We start from the raw sequence: 12,314 nt of genomic DNA, 5'->3' as shown, positions 1-12,314 counted from the left end.
GGTTAAGAATCCACCTGCCAGCGCAGGGGACATGGGCTCGATCCCTGGTCCAGGAAGATCCCACATGCCACGGAGCAACTAAGCCCGTGCGCCACAACTACTGAGCTTGTGCTCTAGAGCCTGCAGGCCACAACTACCGAGCCCATGCGCCACAACTACTGAAGCCTGTGCACCTACAGCCTGTGCTCCGCCACAAAGAGTAGCCCCCACTCGCCGCAACTAGAGAAATCCCACTCACAGCAACAAAGACCTGACGCAGCCAAAAATTTAAATAAAGTAAATTTAAAAAATTTTTAGTTACTTATTTTTAAAATACACATATATGTAATACCTATTTATCTACCAATAAACTCTCCAAATCCAAGCCTGACAAATGAAAATTTCCCAACTAGCTGCTTTAATTAATACTGCTAAATAAAATAACCTATTTTCTGATGGGGCAGGAAAAATAATAAGTTGTCAAAATAAATCACTGCTTTTTTTTTAACCATTTATTTTTATTTTTTTCCCAGCTATTTTTGAGATATAATTGACCTATAATATTGTGTAAATTTAAGATAAACAACAAATCACTGCTTTGAAATATAGTATGTGCACCTTTTAAAGCATACATCCAACAAGCATAAAAATTTGCTTGTATCAAACCTACTCCTCAAAGATTGCTTTACAATTTAAGTTTAAAAGTCACCTTGCGCTAAATACCAAAAAAAGTAAACTAGACTGAATATACAAACTGAACTAAGGAGTCTTTATTGTGAAGCTCTCAACAAACAACAGAATTTGCCCATACCAGCATTCTCCTAGAAATAGACTGTGTTCTGGGGGTTGTGTTCTGAGGGCATCACACAATACCTAACCCACCCAGAAGGCCTTCAATATGTTGGGTAAGTAGATAAATGAGTACTGTTCCAAATGTGGTAAGGGATCTCTTCTTTTCCAAAGCTTAAAACATAGACAATGAATAGTGAACAATAGTTCAAAGACTCATTTTGTTATTATAAAGAAAACTAATTTTCCTACACGTAAGACTACAAATAAAGAAAAAAATTATGAAGTGAGTATCTAGTTGGGTAAAGTGACTACCCCACTTACAACATACCCTAAGAAAAAGTACTCTAAAAGCTTTACAGAAGCAATCAACACAACAAAAATACATAATCAGAAAATAATTTTTAACATATAATAAAAAATACTATGGTCTCTAGAGACAGTGTATGCAAATGGAATCAAAACACACATCAATTTTCAAAAGTATGGGACCTATACAATCAGAAATCTTCACAGGCTCAGTCTAACCAGGGCTGATTTTAACCAAATACCCTAAATAGGATCAAACTCTTCATTACTCTCCACTTCTATAATTATACCATGATACAGTCATACACAGTACTTTAAACAAATTACCTCCTTTGCCATACTATAAAAACAAAAACTTTAAAAATCACTATAACAATCAAAAAGGATGGAAATTCTGACACATCCTAAAACGTGGATGAACCATGAGGACATTACGCTAAATGAAATAAACCAATCACAAAACGACAAATACTGTCCAAATAATTCCACTTGTATGAGGTACATAAAACAGTCAAATTTGGGACTTCCCTGGTGGTCCAGTGGTTAAGACTTCACGCTTGCAGTGTAAGGGGCACCAGTTCCATCCCTGGTCAGGGAACTAAGATCCCACATGCCTCACAGCAGGTGCCAGGGGCTGGAGGGAAGAGGGAATGGGAATTACTCTTTAACGGGCAATTTCAGTTCAGGAATATGAAAAAGTCCTGGAGATGGATGGTGGGATGGCTGCTCAACAATGTGACTGTACAAACTGTGCACTTAACACTGTGTTAAGTTTTGTGTTATGTATATTTTACCAATTTTTTGCTACTTTTTTTTTTTTTGACCGTGCCACATGGTGTGCGCGGCCCCTGCAGTGGAAGCGCGGAGTGTTAACCACTGGACTACCAGGGAAGTCCCTACCACAATTTTTAAAACATCACTATAAAGGGACTTCCCATGTGGCGCAGTGGATAAGAATCCACCCTCCCAATGCAGGGGTCTGGGTTCAATCCCTGGTCAGGGAACTAGATCCCACACGCGTGCCGCAACTAAGGAGCCGGTGAGCGACAACTGAGGGGTCCGCCTACCGCAACTAAAACCCAGCGCAACCAAATAAATAAATATTAAAAAAAAAGAACCTATGTCTATACCCACTAAGCCATACTCCCTCTCTCTCAATTATAAATTCATTTTGCCTCAAGTTGCTTTTTAAATAAACTAATTCTTTTAAAATCCTCTATAATTTTTCATCAAGTTAAACCAAGGAACATGAGTCAATCCGCCATCAACTCTGACAGTCCCTGGTTATATGGAACTTTCTTACTTTCCCACTAGGTCTAAGTGTTTAAAGCAAAGGAGTAGTGCCAGAGACAGGCATGGGATATGAAGACAAGGATTGTAGAAACAAAGAGGAAAAAAGAAAAAACAGGGAAACTGCATCGTTGAGCATTCCAGTAAAGGAAAGACAAGAAAGAGGGTAAATAGTAAAGGAAGAAAGAGGAAAGAATGGAAAATGAAGAATATTAAGATAATACCTTCAGCGCTTCTGATCTATCCACGTGATTTTTTCTGTAATTTTCCCATAATTTTTAGTACATCCTCTAAAATCCTAATTCTTAATTTTACTCTCCCAGGCAGGTAGCCTCAGTTACACTTTGTTTAACCAAATTTTATTCTTCATATTGCTCTGCTGCCATTTAAAGCCCATTGATTACAAGGAAACTCAACTCTACAATTATAATGAACAACTGATTAATTGCATTTCCTACTTTCTTTCAGTTAGTAACAATGAATAAGCTTAACCCAAATAAATGTAGACAACTTTTGAAGAAAAATGGTACCAATGACCTTTGGTAAACTGCTATTAATAAAATTCATGGTATTTATCTTTCAGGTAGATTACCTCTAATGCATTTCGGGAAAAGTGAAATACCATGCTCAAGGGGTATTACTTCTCAAACAACTCTTCAAAAAATGCTTTCCCTTAGATATACATAAAAATTACTTATCAGCATCTGTTTAAGCCAGTGATTAAGACAAGTTCATGTTAATTATACCACAGCAGTTATATGAAAAGGATTGCAATATTTTAAAAATTCATGTTTTCAATGAAGAAAGAAACAATGGTAGAACTGAATTAGGTAGAATGCAATGCAAATAGCTACACACCAGTAATAACAGAAAAGCTTAAGTGTTTTATTTACTGCTCCTTCAGATAATAACAACCCGGAGCAGGGACCTTGTCTTTTATATTTTATGTTTTGGAACACACCACTGATCTATGGATCATCAAAAAAATGATATGAGAGACTTCCCTGGTAGCGCAGGGGTTAAGAATCCACCTGCCAATGCAGGGGACACGGGTTCGATCCCTGGTCCAGGATCACATGCCGCGGAACAACTAAGTCCGCGTGCCACAACGACTGAAACCACGCGTGCCCTAGAGCCCGCCTACTGCAACTACTGAAGCTCGCGCACCTAGAGCCTGTGCCCCACAAGAGAAGCCACCGCAATGAGAAGCTGCGCACCACAACGAAGACCCAACGCAGCCAAAAAATAAATAAACAAAATTTTAAAAATGATAGATTACCGTAAGCTAATCCCACTCCTACCTGATTTGAGCTTACTCACTTTCCTCCGACAGAAATCCATTACACCAAAAAAACTAAAAATCATTCTCACCAAGACTTGTGCCCCAAGAAAAAGAAGCCCAAAGCCTACATTTTAATGACAAAGTCTTTGTAGCCATTTTCTTAAAACTTAGCCAAATCCTTGGTGCATGGAACTGGCGGGAGGGTGGAGTTAGGGAGCCCCAGCTGTTCGGCCTGCCCCGGCCTGGCCCAGCCTACCTCAGTTCCAAGCTCAGGCCCTATCTTTAGACTCTGGTGGGGATAGGATGCTTTAGGCATCACTTGAAAGACATAAGTTCCTGTGCCATGAAAAAATAAATGAATGAGAGAGGGAAAAAGCCGAGATTAGATTTCTAATTGTATTCTGTACTCAAATCCATGGCTCCTTTATAAACTGGAGACCTGTTTAATTTTGTAACCAACACTATGAAAAATTCTTAACTCTCAGTTTTCCAAGCAATCTACAGTAAGCAGTACGAATTACTTTTGGTTCTTTAAGATCTCATTTTAAAGTAATGAAGAGCAAGCATCTAGAATAAACTTCCCTCAGAACTTAACTTCCTCCGGTAGTGAACAGCTCTCAAAGCGTCTGTCCTGGGAGCGGCAGCAGCACCTGGGAACTCGTTAGAAACGCAAATTTTCCGGCCCCACCCCAGACCTGCAGAATCAGAATGTCTGGGGTGGGACCCAGCTATTGTGTTTTAACAAGCCCTCCAGGGGAGGATGATGCTTGCTTGGGTTTTCAGAACCACTGGCTTAGGGGTGAAGAGTCATACTGCCTAGGTTCAAATATTCGATTCAAGGTTTACTTGCTGGGTAACCAAGAGGTAATTACACAGCTTCTCTAGTCTTGTTCCTCATCTATAGGAACGGGGTTGTTATGAATATTAAATAAGAAAAACATACCTTAAGTGCTTAAGAGCGATGCCAGGCATATAAACATTATTCAAGCGTTAGCTGTCGCTAGTAATATAAACAAAGCACTTTGACGGCTGTAGACTGGAAGGGGGAGAAAGACAAAGACGGAAAAGGCTTAATCCCTACCCGCTCCAGGAGTTTAATACCTAGTGTCTAGGTCAGACACGTGTGTCTAAAGCATAACCAAACACACTCCAAGAGGAAATAAAGACGCCAGCCTAGGAGGGGCAAACAAGTTGATTGTATGAAGAAGCAACAAATTCTGACCCAACGTTAAAAGATATGGCTTTAAAGTAATTGCATGTGAGCAAAAGAGTTCCACAGCCTCAAGCGAAAAAAAAGTCATTCCAGCCTACAGGTGTGAGCCAAGATCCCAAGAAGCGGGAGAAACTGAAGTGCAAGGCAGTAGACTACAGTGGCTGGAAAACGGACAAAGCAAAAATATGTAGTAGGAAATAAAATCGGATATCCCAAATCCTAGGGCTTAGCGGGGAGGAGTGCGGGGGGAACACCCGGCCTCCTCAGGGCACTCTACGGCACTCTCATTTGCAAACTTCCCCTTTTGTTTCCTTAACTCCCGGAGACCACTTTTATGCAGTGGACCATCAAGCCATTGTCTGCAGCAAAGTTGAATGCAGGAAGGTGAGAAGTCTGACCGGAGCCCCGCATTCCGAAGAGTGAGCACCACATCAACAGGACCCAACATCTGAACATTCTCAGACGCAAATGAGCGCAAAACCGTAACATTAAACACAAAAAAGAAACTCGCTATTAAAAGGCAAAACTTGGATAAGCACAAGTAGCGGGGAAAGAGGGCAGTTTTGTCTTCTTCCCTGAACCCCCGACCGGGTGCTGGTAGAAGCCAGACGGCTTATTTTCACAGCCTGCAGTCTGAGGTTTTCCTTCCGGTCATTGTGTTTATTTCCCCAAAAGAGCAGGCCCCGTGGGGCAGGCGCGCCGGCCGGGCCGGGGACAAAGCCCACTCCGGGCTCCACCTGGGCGCGGGTAGGGGCGGGCAGGGGCAGCGGCGAGGAGGGGCGGTGCTCCGGGGCCCGCCCGCCGGCCCGCAGTTACCAGGCAGCGCGGCACCGCCCCCGCCGCCCGCCGGCCAATCCGGCGCGTCTGCTGCCCGGGCGCACGAGCCCCGGAGACACCAGGCCGAGCGCGACCCCACGGCTCGGGCCTGGCACCGCGCGCGCACCCGCATCGCCGGAGCCGGCCAATCAGCGGCCGGGCATGCGCAGCCCGCAGGCTCGCTCGCGCGCGGGCCTCACGCGTGAGGGGCCCCCCCACGCCGCGCCGGCGCGCGCGCCCCTCCCCCACGCACCCAGGCGCGCGCGTGCAACTGTCGTCCCCCGCGACCGCGTCTGCTCCTGCCCCACCCCCAACGCCGGCGGGCCGGGATGGGGGGGGACCTGTGGCCCCCAACACGGCCGCCGACGGTCCCCGGACCCCTGTCAGTGCAGGCCCCAGAGGGAGCGAGTCTCAAATAAAGACCGTGCTCGCGATGGCAACCGGGGCGGGGGACCGGAGATGAGGCGACAGGGACTCACCCGAGTGCAGCCGCCTCCAGGCAGCGCCGGGGCCGGGGGTGCTGAAGGGAAGCGAGTGTGGGCCGCGCGCGAACTGCGGCTGCGGCGGAGCACCCTCGGGCTGAGGCTGGCTGGCGAGCGGGCAGGAGGTGAGAGGGCGAGGGGCCCGAGCGTCTCGGCCGAGCTCCTGTCACCGCCGCATGGCCGCCCCGGCAGGGCCTCGCTCAGCGCCTAGATCCGCTCACAGGGGACCGAGGGATAGGCCGGGGTAACCGCGGCAGGCGGGCAGCCACGGCTAGAGAGCGCGTGCGGGAAAGCGGGGGGGCGATCGGCGGCCCCTTTCCTCTGCTCTCCGAGCTTCTCTCTCACCCTCCTCCTCTTTTTTTTTTTTTTTTTTTTTTGTTCCTCGAAGGCGCGCTGCGCGTGCGCACCCGCAACACCGCCCAGCGGGAGTTGTAGTCTCTGATTCGTCCCCACCAACGCGACGGCGGGGGCAGTGGACTACGACTCCCAGGAAGCCTCGCGCCAACAAGCCCAGAGCCCGAAGACGCGGCGAGCGCGGCGCCCGGCCCTCTCGGGCAAGGACTGTCAATGGAGGCGCGGGTGGTGGGAGCGAGGAACATGGCTGCACCTGGGGCCTGCGCTGCTGCTCGGGTGGGGGAGGGGAGCCGGGGCGCAGGGATGAAAATCCAGGCCAGGAGAGCTCCAGCCTGCTCCCTGCCGCTATGCAGCTGGCCTCAGCCACGGTCCAAGGCTCGCACTCACTCTTGCACCCGAGATTCCTTGCAAATTGAGAGGCCGGACCACTGCAAAGGCCGGAGAGTCCCAGGACGGCCTGCCGCCTTCCATGCTCCGTCAAGGGACCTCCTCCGCCCTGCACCACCCTCCGGAACACAAAGAACTCCTGTTAGTTTTGAAAGCTTGCCTCAAAATCGGCCAAAAGAGACTATTGCCCCAACTTTGCACGGGCGAGGGAAAGGCACCCTTCTGTTTTTATTCACCTTCCAACCCCCAGGCTTTGCTCACTTTCACTCAACATTTAGAAAGTTAAAGTGGAAAAGCCATGGAGGGGAACAGAAAACGTGGTTTGCAGCCCGTTTTGTTCTGTCAACCGCTAGGCAATTTCACTCAAGCCCCTCCCCCCGATAATTTTTTGCATCTCAACTTTCATTAGCTCGTGAATTTCGAAAATGGTGAGACGTTACTGTTCACCCAAGTTAGAAGTTCAAAAAACTCGAGCCCAGAGATTTTAGATGTTTATGTAAAGAACAAAATCGAGTGATTTTGTGATGTTTCTCCCCACCGGAGATTCGGGGCCCGCCGGCCATCCTCCCCCTCCCCCTCCTCCTCGGTAGGTGGCGACCACGGCGCTTTTTCCAGCCTTTGTCGCTCGCAAGAAAACTTTCCGAGCAGCTAGTCTTTTGATGTAGGTCCAAAACCTTTCCTTTGAATTTGGGTTCACAGATTGGCGTTCCCCATCTTCTTTCTTCCACCGACCGCACCCATAATGCCTCGTCTAGAATGTCCATGTTGGATTTCTTTAAAATAGATGGAGAATTTAAAGGTCCCTGCGAAGCAATCTGATTACAGAAGACTTCCACATTTTTCCCATTTCCCTTGCAATCTTTTACAGTAATTTTGTCTTCGCCTAAATCGATTAGAACTCTCCTTTGTCAAGTCTCTCCGCAGCGTTTAGTTTTTCCTAAGGACAATTTTTGCCCTCATATTTCTTTACATTTTGGAATATTTAATTAAATTCCGTCTTCCCAATACCAAGTACAACTGACATATTTAGGAACAAACATTAACTCTTGAGAAGCCTACAACTCAGCTGCTAAGAGCAGCCAGCCTACGAGCTGCAAACTCAGCTGCTGTGAGCATCAGTGAGTATGTTTTATAGAGGGACTGGAGTCCTGAACGGATTCTTGGGAAGACTGGGAGGTTGAGGACAGTGAAGGGAGGATGCACTGGGTATGGTGGAGCCATGGAGTAGCATTGGAAGGGTGTCACAAAGTGAGTTAGTAAAGCAAAAGTTCACTTAGTCGAGATTACCCTTGCCATTGACTTATTTAGGAGATAGTCCCTTCACTTTTTATGAATTGAACAGCTCAGTGTGAAATTTTGCTGCTGCTTCATGAACAACTCCAGCTTCCTTGGAGGTTGAAGCTGTTCCTAAAACTATCAAATACTAACGCAGGTCCCAAAACTTTAGCTGGCTTTGAATTGCCTCTGGACAGAAAGCTGGCCCTTTGGGGACAATGAACAGTGTGTGGAAGGGTATGTGGTGTGAACAGTGTGTAGAGACCAAGCTTTTTGCCCAGTGTATGGCTGTTGGCAGGTGTAACCCTCAAATTCATGTCTCACAGTCATAAATCTCACGCAATTTCAGTTTTCCCTGAGGCCTGGCTTGCCACCTCGGCTGCTAGTGATACACTTGTTGCTGCTTGTTAGCCAGTTTCTCCCTCACCTCATTGGTACAGATGCTGTGTTAACGGTGACCAGAGTTACAAGCCACTTGGATACCAGCTCAGTACAGCCAGTTGTTTTTCCAGCACAGGATTGCACTGCTGTTTTTTGGGTTGAGCAAGAAATTAAAAAAAAAAAAAAAATCATTGATTTGTATTTAGGGATGATTTCGTGTGGAATCCTTTGTTTAAATCACACTCAACTTTGTTTAGAATGACATTCAACATAACAAGATGTGTGTACCGAGACCGAGATTGCAGGAAAAGAAGATTCCCAGCTCTTGGCTCCAGCTCACGTGAGACATGAGTACACGGAGGCCAACAGTTGGCAGAATCTTGCAGCTTATTTCAAATTATTTTAAATATTTCTCTCTTTTTAATCTTTAACTTAGTGGATGCAGTCCTGCAGATGAGTGTCCAAATAACATGACACTCCATTCTACTGCATACAGTAACCCCTCCTTATCCGCGGGGGATACATTCCAAGACCCCTAAGTGGGTGCCTGAAACCAAAGATAATACTGAACCCTCAATATACTATGTTTTTTCCTATATGCCTATATGTACATACCTATGATAAAGTTTAATTTATAAATTAGGCACAGTAAGAGATTAATAATAACATAGAATAGGGACTTCCCTGGTGGTCCAGTGGCTAAGACTCCGTGCTCCCAATTCAGGGGGCCCTGGTCAGGGAACTAGATCCACATGCCACAACCAAGATCCTGCATGCCACAACTAAGAGCCAGCGAAGCCAAATAAATAAATATGTAAAAAATAAAAAGATCATGTCCTAGAAATTTCCAGTGAGATAAAGTATTCATTAAAAAATAACATAGAGGGTTCCCTGGTGGCGCAGTGGTTGAGAATCTGCCTGCTAATGCAGGGGACACGGGTTCGAGCCCTGGTCTGGGAGGATCCCACATGCCGCGGAGCAACTAGGTCCGTGAGCCACAACTACTGAGCCTGCGCGTCTGGAGCCTGTGCTCCACAACAAGAGAGGCCGCGATAGTGAGTGGCCCCCGCTTGCCACAACTAGAGAAAGCCCTCTCACAGAAACGAAGACGCAACACAGCAATGAAGACGCAACACAGCAAAAATAAATAAACTCCTACCCCCAACATCTTCTTAAAAAAATAAAATAAAATGACATAGAATAATTATAACAATATATATTGCAATAAAAGTTATGTGGGGACTTCCCTGGTGGCGCAGTGGTTAAGAATCCGCCTGCCAATGCAGGGGACACAGGTTCGAGCCCTGGTCCAGGAAGATCACACATGCCACAGACCAACTAAGCCCGTGCGCCACAACTACTGAGCCTGCGCTCTAGAGCCCGTGAGCCACAACTACTGAGCCCAGTGCACCACAGCTACTGAGCCCGCGCACCTAGAGCCCGTGCTCCACAGCAAGAGAGGCCAATGCAATGAGAAGCCTGCGCACCGCAACGAAGAGTAGCCTGCGCTCACCCCAACTAGAGGAAGCCGGCGCACAGCAGCAAAGACCCAATGCAGCCAAAAATAAATAAAATTAATAAAAATTAAAATAAATAAATAAAAGTTATGTGAATGTGGTCTCTCTCAAAATATCTTATTAGGACTTCCCTGGTGGTCCAGTGGTTAGGACTTCATTTTTCCAATGCAGGGGGTGCTGGTTCGACCCCTGTTTGAGGAGCTAGTATCCCACATGCTGAGCGGTGAGGCCAAAAAATAAAATTAAAAAAAATTCAAAATGTCTTATTATACTGTACTTACCCTTCTTGTGATGATGTGAGATGCCAGGTAGCACCAGAGTTAATCTGTCCTTCCATGTTTTATGCCCTGGTGCCTCCTTTGCACTTTTATGAATGTAGGTTCTATTGGGCATCTTCTTCCAGAAGAGCCCAGTTTCATCACAATTGAAGACTTGCTTTGGATAATATTCTCTGTCCTTAATCAACTTCTTCAACTCTGCTGGAAGTGTGGCAGCAGCTTCTTCCTTAGCAGACACAGCCTTTCCAGTAATTTTTATATTCTTCAGTCCAAACCTATTCCTGAATCTGTGTAACCATCCCTTACTTGCAGTAAATGGCTTGGTATCACCCGTTTCTGGGGATCCCTGGCTGAAGTCTTCGTACAGGCTCAGTGCTTTCTGGCGCAACACATTGCTGTCAATGGGAACACGTTTTCTGTTCATGTCTTCCACCCACAAATTTAATGCCTCTTCCATCTTAACTATGCACTTATCACGCACTGTGGCTGTAACTTTTGCAGTTTGAGGCGCTACAGCAAAACTAGCACGGATTTCTTTTTCCTTCTTCACAATTTCACGGATAGAAGATTCGTTCTTACCGTAGATCTTAGCAACCTCAGCATACGATTTTTTTTCTTTCCTTACTAAGTCGAGAACTTTCACTTTTTCAATTAAAGGAAGCACTTTACGGCTTCTCTTTGGCATATCCGAACTGCCAGCATCACTACTCTTGCGCTTTGGGGCCATTATTAAGTAAAATAAGGGTTACTTGAGCACAAGCACTGCCATACCTGGCAGTTGATCTGATAACCCAGGCGGCTACTAAGTGACTACCGGGCAGGATACGCTGGACAAAGGGATGATTCACGACCCAGGCAGGACGGAGCGGGCGGGCGTGAAATTTAAAACTTATGAATTGTTTATTTCTGGAATTTTCCATCTGCAGTCAGCCCTCCGTATCCGCGGGTTCTGCATCTGCGGATTCAGCAAACCATGGATGGAAAATATTCTAAAACAAACAAACAAAAAAATGCCAGAAACTTTCAAAAAGCAAAACTTGAATTTGCTGGCTGGGTGCCCGGCAACTATTTACATAGCATTTACATTGGTTTACAATTATTTGCATAGCAGTTACATTGTATTAGGTATTAGAAATTCAGAGGTGATTAAAAGTAAATGGGGAGGATGTGTGTAGGTTGCATGCTAATACTACAGCCATTTTATATAAGGGACTTGAGCATCTGCAGACTTTGGCATCTGGGGAGTATTGAGGGGGGCGGGGCGGTCCTGGAACCAATCCCCCTTCGAGACCAAGGGACGGCTGTAATATTTTCCAAATGCCTGTAACTGAAACCGTGGAAAGTGAAACCGCAGATAAGGGGGTCTACTGTACTGTGGGAGACAAAAGCCAAGTCAGAAGGGCCACAGCCAGGATAGATAAGGATCTAAACCAAGTGTGAGCTCTTCCACCAACTTAAATGCATCTTCATACAGTCTCTGAGCACTTACAGACTTGTTAATTGCTTTTAAATAGCAAGTGATGTGGCAATGTTTGAATGTCTTCACTAGTCCTGAAAAATAATCACCTTCTTCTTGGATTTTTAATACTGGTATCAGGAGTCTGCTTTCTCCATTATCAAGGGACCCACCCCCATAGGAAACCCCTATCAGCTACCTATGCTGACAGAACCACACTTACACCACTTGGTCAAGGTCACTGTGGTTGAGATTATTTAGTGGGGTTTTTGGGGGTTTTTTTCGGGGAGGAGTGCGGGTTATGCTGTGATCTTAGTTCCCCAACCAGAGATCGAAACCGTACCAACAGTGAAAGCACCGAGTCCTAACTACTGGACCACCAAGGAATTCCCTAGTGTTAAAAAGATGCTCTTTGAAATCCAAACTGAATAATTAATCTTTTTGTGACCCTGTCGTATATTTTAGGTTGCTCAAAACCGTAACTCTAGCGAAAACTGAGATACTCT

The 12,314-nt window shown here is 46.0% G+C and overlaps 1 protein-coding gene across 2 annotated transcripts in view; it reads right to left on the bottom strand.

Annotated features, from left to right (window-relative positions):
* The window catches only part of GTF2I (general transcription factor IIi), a 144,140-nt gene that overhangs the window by 89,326 nt on the left and 42,500 nt on the right, over positions 1-12,314 (bottom strand). The window contains exon 1 of one of the 2 annotated variants that reach the window (XM_067705946.1): positions 6,158-6,531. The exons of the other annotated variant lie outside the window; for it this stretch is intronic. The gene's annotated coding sequence lies outside the window, so the exon portion shown is untranslated. Of the gene's footprint in view, positions 1-6,157; positions 6,532-12,314 lie in introns of those variants that run through there. 2 annotated transcript variants of the gene reach the window in all.

The sequence above is a fragment of the Pseudorca crassidens genome, chromosome 15, assembly GCF_039906515.1.
Source record: "Pseudorca crassidens isolate mPseCra1 chromosome 15, mPseCra1.hap1, whole genome shotgun sequence".
NCBI classification, from domain to species: domain Eukaryota; kingdom Metazoa; phylum Chordata; class Mammalia; order Artiodactyla; family Delphinidae; genus Pseudorca; species Pseudorca crassidens.
Note: the sequence above shows the minus strand (reverse complement) of the source record. Positions and strands in the feature narration are given on the sequence as shown.